This window comes from Budorcas taxicolor, chromosome X (genome assembly GCF_023091745.1).
Source record: "Budorcas taxicolor isolate Tak-1 chromosome X, Takin1.1, whole genome shotgun sequence".
Taxonomy (NCBI): domain Eukaryota; kingdom Metazoa; phylum Chordata; class Mammalia; order Artiodactyla; family Bovidae; genus Budorcas; species Budorcas taxicolor.
In genome coordinates this window covers 28546123-28556008 of record NC_068935.1, presented here as the reverse complement: position 1 = coordinate 28556008, position 9886 = coordinate 28546123, and the positions used below count along the sequence as shown (strand labels likewise).

Below are 9886 nucleotides of genomic sequence, written 5' to 3'. Positions count from 1 at the left end.
AGCCCAAAGTAAAGATCTGAGAAGAGATGAATACCAGGGGAAGAGAGAACCAGTAGTGTAGGTTTCCTGAGAAGGCAGGTGAAAAGGGAGCCTCTTGACAGCCGAGGTTGTTGACAGCAGAGGAGTTGGCCTTCGGAGGAGCATCGCCCCAAAACTATCAGTCATGAGTTGGCATCACTTGCCTTTGTACCCAGCCTGGGGCCTGTTTCCAGCCCTCATGGCTGTTTTTGTGTCACTACCTCCCTCTTCTTTTCTGCTTGCCTTGCCAGTCCAACTCGTTAAACCATACTTACCTATCCCCTGTTAAATTTCCATCCATTGATGTACTCCCTTTAACAAACATTTACTAGTCTCTGACTGTGTGCTAAGCCCTAGGATTCCAAGACTCAAACAAGCCCTTGTCCTTGAGGATCCATCGGCCAGTGGTGTCAAGAGACAACCAGAAATAACCAGAGCACAGTGCACCATGTGAGAAGGGCTGTGGTGACAGCCTGGAGTGGGGATCTGCCCCTAGGCTGCCAAGTGTTGCTGAAGAAAATCCCTAAACCAGGCCAACTGCTGAGACTACAGGAGGGCCCTCCCTCCTGCAAAGCAAGTGATGGCATTTTTGCCTTCTTCAGATACAGATTTGATTCCTTTGGAAATAAAGACAGGATGGAGACAGTTCAGACACTGGATATCTGAATATTCATCTAGCACCTCCTGTATGTTGGCACTAAGGCCATAGTTGTGAATAAGGTCCCTGCCCTCCTGAGGCTGACAGCCTTGCAGAGTTTGCTGCTCTGGTGGAGAGAAGTGATACTAAGGGAAAAAAGGCAGGAAAAGTTCAAGGAGCGAGGGTAGTGAGAATAGGTACCTACAGGGCAGTGCAAAGGGGGTGGCCTATACATTCATGAGGCTTTCATGCCTTCAAAATCAGAAACTATATCCCCTTGCCCAGCAGGCATATACAAAGTAGTCCTGAGGCAGTCATTTACCTGATTATAAAGTAAGATCTAACTTGACCTTATCTTTAGTTCCATAGGAGATTAATTAGAGTTTTGTGGCCTTTTCTGGGTATATAGAAGCTCAGTGTACATGTTTTTTTGGAGCAGTCCAGAATTTACTATCTCTGGGACTGTCCTCTACACCGTAACAATGTATTATGACCATTTATATCCTTAGAAAGAAAGCAAGGAGCAGATAAGTTGCCATTTGGTGAATTCTTGGAAAGTGTATACCGACAATATATAGGATAGGCCATCCTTCAAAATCTCACAGAGTTCATTTATTCATCTACCAAATACTGATTTCAGCTCCTACTCTGGAGACATGGGTAAATACATAACAGTTCATTGCTACTGTGGGACCTGATGTATTATCCACATTTCCAGACTTTAAGACTCTCCTCCACATCTCCAGCCCTGACTAATCCATCCCCTGGACATCATCCAAAGACCCCAAGTATCTGGCCGCAAACTGAACTCAGGTTCCTCCCATCCGGTTTTCCAGAGGATGTGAACCACCTACTCACTCACCACTGAGGATCAGGTCTGACTCCATCCTCACTCCCCATGGCCACTCAATCATTCTGCCCATTCATCTCCCTCCTCTCCAGCCCTTCGTAGCCCAGGTTCAGGCTGCCATCATTCATGCAGCCATTTAGTCATTCACCATTTTCTGAGCACACACCATATGCCATTCATGTTCTAGATTCTGGAATTACATCAGTGAACAAAACAGACAAACTTCCAGCCTTCATGGAGCTTACATTAAAGTAAAGAGAGAAAATAAGCAAACTACTTATGGTTAGAAAGTGACAGGCACTTAGGGGGAAAAATAAATCGGGGGAAAAGGAGTATGATGGTCGTGGATGGGGGCTGAAAGACTTCCATGAGAAGATGACTTTTGAATAAAGAGAAGGAAATGAGATAAAGAAAAACCAGAAAAAAAAGATTCTGATGGAGCAGTCAGTAAGATAGGAAGAAAACCAAGCCAAACGTGCTGTCCTGGAAGTCAAGTAAATAAAGCATTCTAAGGAGAGGTCAGCTAAGACAAATGTTGACAGGTCAGATCAGATCAGAGAAATGAGTATTTCACAACACAGGGGTCACTGATAATCTTAGGACAATTTCAGCTTGAGTGCTAGGTGAAAACCTAATTGGAGTGGGCTCCTGAGAGGATGGGTACCCACTAGGATGGCTATAATTTTTTTAATAGAACATAACAAGCATTTGGGAGGTTGAAGAAAAATTTGAACTATTATGCAGTGTTACAGGGAATGTAAAATGGTACAGCCATTGTGGAAAATACCCCACTAGTTACTCAAAAGGTTAAACAGTTACCATATGACCCAGCAATTCCACTCCTAGATATATATCCAAAATAACTGAAAACACGTAGTCAAACATACTGGCTTCCCCGGTGGCTCAGTGGTAAAGAATCCTCTGGCCAATGCAGGAGATGCGGTTTGATCCCTGGGTTGGGAATATGGCAACCCACTCCAGTATTCCTGCCTGGGAAATTCCATGGACAGAGGAACCGGGACGACTACAGTCCATGGGGTAGTAAAAACAGTTGGACACAACTTAGCAACTAAACAACTCAAACATAATTGCACACCAGTGTTTATAGCACTATTCATAATAGCCCCAAACACAGAAGCAACCCTACTGTCCACCAACTGATAAATGGATAAACAAAATGATATGTCCACACAGTGGAATATTATTTAGCCATAGAAGGAAAGAAGTACTGACACATACCACAATATGAAAGAACCCTGAAAAATTACATTATGTAAAAGAAGCCAGACACAAATGGTCACATAATGTATGATTCCATTTATATGAAATGTCCAGAATATGCAAATCCATAAAAACAGAACGTGGTTGCCCAGGCCTGGGAGGAGAAGGGGACTGCAGAGTGACTGCTAATGGGCACAGGTTTCTTCTTGGGGTAATCAAAATGTTCTGGGCTTAGATACTGGTGATGGTTGTGCACATACTAAAACCCACTGAATTATACACTTAAAAATGGTGATGTTTATGGTATATGAACTATAGCTCAAAAAAAAAGGATGGGGAGAGTAATTGAAAAGTACATATAGAGTGATAGTAAGTCAGAAAGAAAAACACCAATACAGTATACTAACGCATATATATGGAATTTAGAAAGATGGTAATGATAACCCTGTATGCGAGACAGCAAAAGAGACACAGATGTATAGAACAGTCTTTCGGACTCTGTGGGAGAGGGAGAGGGTGGGATGATTTGGGAGAATGGCATTGAAACATGTATAATATCATATAAGAAACGAATCACCAGTCCAGGTCCGATGCATGATACTGAAGGCTTGGGGCTGGTGCACTGGGACGACCCAGAGGGATGGTACAGGGAGGGAGGAGGGAGGAGGGTTCAGGATGGGGAACACATGTATACCTGTGGCGGATTCATGTTGATGTATGGCGAAACCAATACAATATTGTAAAGTAATTAACCTCCAATTTAAATAAATAAATTTATATTTAAATAAATAATAAATAAATAAAATAAAGACCAGGTTTTTGTTTTGAGTGGATTTTTAAGATGGGAGAAACGACCACGTATTTATCTGTGCATTGATGGGAACAATCCAGGGAAAAGCAGGGACAGAAAGGGAGAAACAGTCAGAGACAGGTTTCTGAATAGGTAACAGGGGTTAGGATCCATTGTAGGAACAGGACAAAGGTAGAGAGGATTGGAGTATAGTGTTGGTAGCTGGCATATGGTAGGTGAGTTGTGGAGTTCTCCTGTAATTGCTGAAGTTTTCTCAATGATTAGGAAGCAAGGCTGTCGCTGAGAGTGAGAAGGGAGGAAGCAGGGCTGAGACAGTGGGCAAACTGTGGACCAAGCCTGGTCATTGCCTATTTGTATACAGCCTGCAAGCTAAGAATGGCTTTTGTATTTATGTTATTATTTTTCAGTCACTCAGTCGTGTCCAATTCTTTGTGACCCCATGGACTGCAGCACGCCAGACATCCCTGTCATTCACCATCTCCCAGAGCTTGCTCAGATGCATGTCCATTGAGTTGGTGATGCCATCCAACTACCCTTCTCCTGCCTTCAATCTTTCCAAGCATCAGGGTCTTTCCCAATGAAGTCGGCTCTTCGCATCAGGTGGCCAAAGTATTGGAACTTCAGCTTCAGTTTCAGTCCTTCCAATGAATATTCAGGACTGATTTCCTTTAGGATTGACTGGTTTGTATTTATAACTAATGGGGAAAAAATAAAGAGAATAATATTTTGTGATATAAAATAATTCTATGAAATTAAAATTTTAGTCTCTGTAACTAAAATTTTGTTGGAACCTGATCGCACCCATTAGTTTATGTACAGTAGCTACAGCAGCAGAGTTGACTAGCTGCAAGAAACATCGTATGTCACCTGCAAAGCCTAAAATATTTGCTATCAGAAACAGTGTGCCAGCCCCCTGATCAAGGCCCTTTCTGGGACCAGGGGTCACCTGGGAAGCTGTCAGAAATGCAGACTCAGAACCTCTCATCTTGGACTTCCCTGGTGGTACAGTGTGTAAGAATCCGCCCGCCAACGCAGGGGACACCGGTTCAATTCCTGATCTGGGAAGATTCCATATGCAATGGAGCAACTAAGCCTGTGTGCCACAACTACCAAAGCCTGCATGCCTAGAGCCTGTGCTCCGCAACAAGAGAAGACACTGTGATGAAAAGCCTGCACACTGCAACTAGAGAGTAGCCCCTGCTCACTGCAACTAGACAAAGCCCAAGTGCAGAAACGAGGACCCAGCTTAACTAAAAGAAAAAAAAGAGAGAACCTGTCGTCCATGTCCAACAAATTTCCCAGGTGACTCGTGTGCACGCTGAATCTTGAAGAGCACTGCTCTAAGAGGACCAGAGGGTGGCTACACTGGGGGAGTTCAGAGCTGCAGGGCAGCACTGAGAGACCCCTGGAAGCCAGAGGTTGTGAACCTCAAGGGAGGCCCGTCGGTCTTCTTCAGCCTCATTCAGCTGCCAGAGGCACAGGCTGTCAAGGAGGTGAACTGGATTTACCAGGGTTACTGTTTCTCCAAGCAAGTACAAAAAAGGGCAGGGTGTGGACCACTGAGTGGCTGATACAATTTAAGTGAAATAAGGAGGGAAGAGGAGACATGGCGGGGCAGCGGAGGGAATAGGGAAAGGGTATAGGTTCAATGGCTGGGTGGTCCTAGTGAGGTGGGAACATCATCAGTACTGGGGTCCTACAGGAAGTTAGCTGCAAGGAGAGCAGAGAGTGGGATCGTCGTAAGGTTGAAGGCAGGGCAAAGGAACAAGAGGCTACAGGTGGATGCTGAATTCATCCGAAATCATGACAGGAACAGTGCTGGAGAGAGCAGCAGTGAGCCAGGAGTTAAGTCTGCAAGGAATGGTGGGAGAGGCTGGGGGACACTGCAATGAAAGAGCGCATGGTTGTGCTGGGACTTGCAGCAGCGGCCCCTGTGGGTCTCCTTGTTTCCACTCTTTTTGAAGCTCTACTCTGAGCAACCCTCTTGGCTAGGCAGAAGTGCTTTAGGGGTTCCTCAAACAAGAAGTGTCCAGGCCAAACACTGAAGCTGTCCACTGCCCTGAGGGGCCTGTTCTGTTTTGTCTGTCTGAGGTCTTTAGTCATTCATTAAGCTTCCCTTGTAGCTCAGCTGGTAAAGAATCTGCCTGCAATGCAGGAGACCTGGGTTCAATTCCAGGGTCAGGAAGATCCCCCTGGAGAAGGAAATGGCTACCCACTCCAGTATTCTTGCCTGGAGAATCCCATGCACAGAGGAGCCTGGTGGGCTACAGTCCATGGGGTCGCAAGAGTCAGACACAACTTAGCGACTAAACCACCAAACCAAGGTCATTCATTCATCAAATATTTACTGAGCACCTACCATGTGTGAGGCACTATTCTAGGCTTGGGGAAGACAGCAGTGAACAAAATACATAATCTATGACCTCATGAAATTTACTTTCTAGGGAGGGAGTTAGGCAATAAAGAAAGAAAAAAAGGACTTCCCTGGTGGTCCAGTGGCTAAGACTCCATGCTCCCAATGCAGGGCCCTCGGTTTTGATCCCTGATCCGGGAACTAGATCCCACATGCCGCAATTAAGATCTCAAATGCTGCAACAAAAAGAATCCACGTGCTTAGTCAACTAAGACCCAGTGCATCCAAATAAATAAATAAAAATAATAAATATTAAAAATATTCATTTGGCTGCATTGGGTCTTAGTTGTGGCACATGGGCATGCAGGGCTAATCTGCTCTGCACCATATGGGATCCTAGTTCCCCAACCAGGGATTGAACCCACATCCCCTGCATGGGAAGGTGTATTCTTAACCACTTAACCACCAGGGAAGTCCCAAATAATAAATATTTAAAAAAAAAAAAAGACTCCTCGAGTCCAATGCAGGGGACCGAGTTACATTTCATCTATAGTTTTATCTTTGGATCCAAGTAAAAGTATCTTTATGTTGAAATATAACACCCATACAGAAAAGCACACAAACCCAAAGTGTTCAGCTAGATGAATTTTCACAAAGGGAACACACCCATAGAACTAGCACCCAGATCACGAAATAGAATGTGACCAGTGTCTCCTCCCCCAACAAGGACAACCACTATGCTGACTTCTAAAGGCATAGATTAGCCTCGCCCAGTTTTTGTTTTTTGACATAAATGGAATCATACAGTAAGCATGTTTCTGTGTCTGGCTTCCTTTGTTCCACATTAGTGGATGTTTGTGAGATCCACCCATGCCATTGTGGGTAGTTGTAGTTTGTTTATTCTCATTGCTGTATAGGAGCGGTTCACAAACATTTTAGTCTTTAGGACCCCTTTACAGTTAAAAATTATTAAGTGGGAAGACCTTTGTTATGGTTGTGGGCTCTCCACCTCTGCCGGATCAGGAAGCTGGGGACACGCCCTCAGATGCCGCAACTGGTCCCTAACTGTAGCCCCTCCACTACTCATGATAGATTCCTGTGGCCTTTTAAATGATTTAATAACGATAAAAATGGATCCAAAGTGACTTCTCTACTGAAGCAGAAGATTCTTATTATCTTCCATTAACTCAATTTAGTCTTCGGGAACGGGCAGAATGAGTGAAGTACAGAAAACTGAAGAGAAGAAAACCTCACTTTGGAACTTTCTCCATGACTATTCTTAAACTCTGCCTTTCTACTTATTTTAATTTTGCTGTAAATTTATAAATAGTGAGGACCAAAGAAATAGAAAAAACATTTGGGAGCTTTATACCAAGAAATTTGCCTAGAAAGCTGCTATTCTTGGAGGGAAAAGCATATCAAGTTCCTCTCTTTTTTCTTTTTAACAAAGTTTCTTGTGTCCTTAGATTTTGAAGGATAGGACATATAAACTCATACCTGCAGACTATTTTTACAGCTGTGTAAGAATAATGAGATTTGTAAATTAAGGGCTTTGTAATGTAGATGTTTTGCTACTAGAGTTGACTACTCAGAAAATCTTTTATAGCTCTTCAATGTTTTATTTTTGATCTATCACTTCGTGAACAGTATCTGCATTTACTGTGCAAATGTCCATGTATTATCTATTTAAGCAACATCATAGTGCCATCACTCAAGGAAGTTGAATGAGGTGAACATTGATATACCTCTTTCCCCTTCCCCCCATTTTTTAAATGTAACAAATACTTTTTATGTTCCCCTTTCCTTTCCCCTTTCCCCTTCCCCTTCGGGAAACATGTCAGGAACTAGATAGTTTAAGACGAGCAATTGAGGGGACTGAGAAATTGATCCACAAAGAGCCTGGCTTCTTTGTGCTTCATCGTAAGGCATTCTGCTAGCCAGCCTAATTAAGTACCCTTTTAACAAGAGAACCTCATGAAAATCCAGCTGGCAACTCAAGAAGTTCAGGAAGCAGGACCACAGAGGTTATACTCTGGGATCCTGGTCATGAGCTTGGATGCCTCACCTTGTTGAAAAGAGACACTGGACTTAAATGGTGCAGGATGACTTTGTTCCTGCTTGGCTAAATTTCTCAACGCCACAGTCAGCTAAGTCACCTACAGTGACTTTTGAAAAACACGGAGAGCACCTACCCCAAGGAAATGGTAGATTTGGAGTAAGCCATTGTAGACATAATTCCTCTGATGGCTTTTTCAACAATGGATCTCTTCGAACGACAGGAGGTTCTTGGCACCAGCCCTCCCTGTTCCGCCATGATTCTGTGGACTCTGGTGTCTCTAAGGGAGCATATGCTGGAATCATAGGGAACCTATCTGGTTGGCATGGCTCTTCACGAGGTCGTGATGGCATGAGCCAGCATAGTAGGCGTGGCACAGGAAACCACTGCCACTGGAATGGCAGCTTCCACTCCCAGAAAGGCTGTGCCTTTCAGGAAAAGCCACCTGCAGATATTAGGGAAGAGAAGAAAGAAGGTGGAAAAGTTGCAGTTTGAAGAGGAAGACTTTCCTTCTTTGAATCCAGAAGCTGGCAAACAGAATCAGCCATGCAGACCTATTGGGACCCCTTCTGGAGTGTGGGAAAACCCACCTAGTGCCAAGCAGCCCTCCAAAATGCTAGTCATCAAAAACCTTTCCAGAGAGGATCCTGCTGCTGCCTTCTCTGCTGCATTCACCTCACCAGGATCTCACCATGCAAATGGAAACAAATCGTCAACCATGGTTCCAAGTGTCTATAAGAACCTGGTTCCTAAGCCTGTACCACCTCCATCCAAGGCCAGTGCATGGAAAGCTAACAGAATGGAACACAAATCAGGATCCCTTTCCTCTAGCTGAGAGTCTGTTTTTACCAGTCCAATCTCTGTTACCAAACCAGTAGTACTGGCTGGTGGTGTAGTTTTAGCCTCTCCCAAAGAGAGCCCCGCCAGCACCACTCCTCTGATTGAGATCAGCGCCTCTCGCCTGACCAAGTTGACCCACAGAACTACTGACAGGAAGAGCGACTTCCTGAAGACTCTGAAGGATGACCGGAATGGGGACTTCTCAGAGAGCAGAGAGGGTAAGAAGTTGGAAGATTTGGAGGAAAACAGCACACCTGAACCAAAGGAAAATGAGAGGAAGGCTGTCATCAGAATGGCCTCACTTTCCCTGGAGAAGGAAATGGCAACCCACTCCAGTATTCTTGCCTGGACAATCCCATGGACCGAGGAGCCTGGTGGGCTGCAGTCCACAGGGTCGAAAAGAGTCGGACATGACTGAGTGACTTCACTTCACTTCACTTCCCTGTAGAAGAGGAAGGGAAGGGCCCCTCTCACTCTTTGGAAGCAGAGCACAGGTTACTGAAAGCAATGGGATGGCAGGAGTATCCTGAAAATGATGAGAATTGCCTTCCCTTCACAGAGGATGAGCTCAGAGAGTTCCACATGAAGACAGAGCAGCTGAGAAGAAATGGCTTTGGAAAGAATGGCTTCTTGCAGGGTCCAAGTTCCAGCCTATTCTCCCCTAAGAGAAGCATTTGCAGAGCAGAGTTTAAGGACTCGGCCAAGGAGACAAGTAGCAGTGAGACATCTGATGACAATGCCTGAAAATAGGCATATAAGTGCTCACAGTTAAATCTGACCCAGTAAACTCACCTTGTGTGTTTAGGGATTACACAGAAGAAATCGTTCTTTTCCTTTTCTGTGTTATTGTTGAATACTTCACGCACAAGGGAAATAATCATATTCCAAAGAGAGAGTGAGCAATTGGCTTGTTCAGCTTTTGTTGTTCTTCCCTGTTATCTGCTTAATAGAGAGAACTTTGTGTGGTGGGAAGAACTTTAAACACACACACATACACAAAGCATATATGGGGCAATGCACAGGTGGGAGCTGGCAGTCCTGAGTGAGGAGGAAACACTGGTTTGCAGCAACAGCTTCTACTACCAGCCCTTGGGGCACTC

General features: G+C 44.5%; 1 pseudogene; it reads left to right on the top strand.

The window, feature by feature from the left end:
• Window positions 1-7982: 7982 nt before the first annotated feature.
• On the top strand, window positions 7983-9530 carry LOC128070552 (vasculin-like protein 1; annotated as a pseudogene).
• Window positions 9531-9886: the final 356 nt, after the last annotated feature.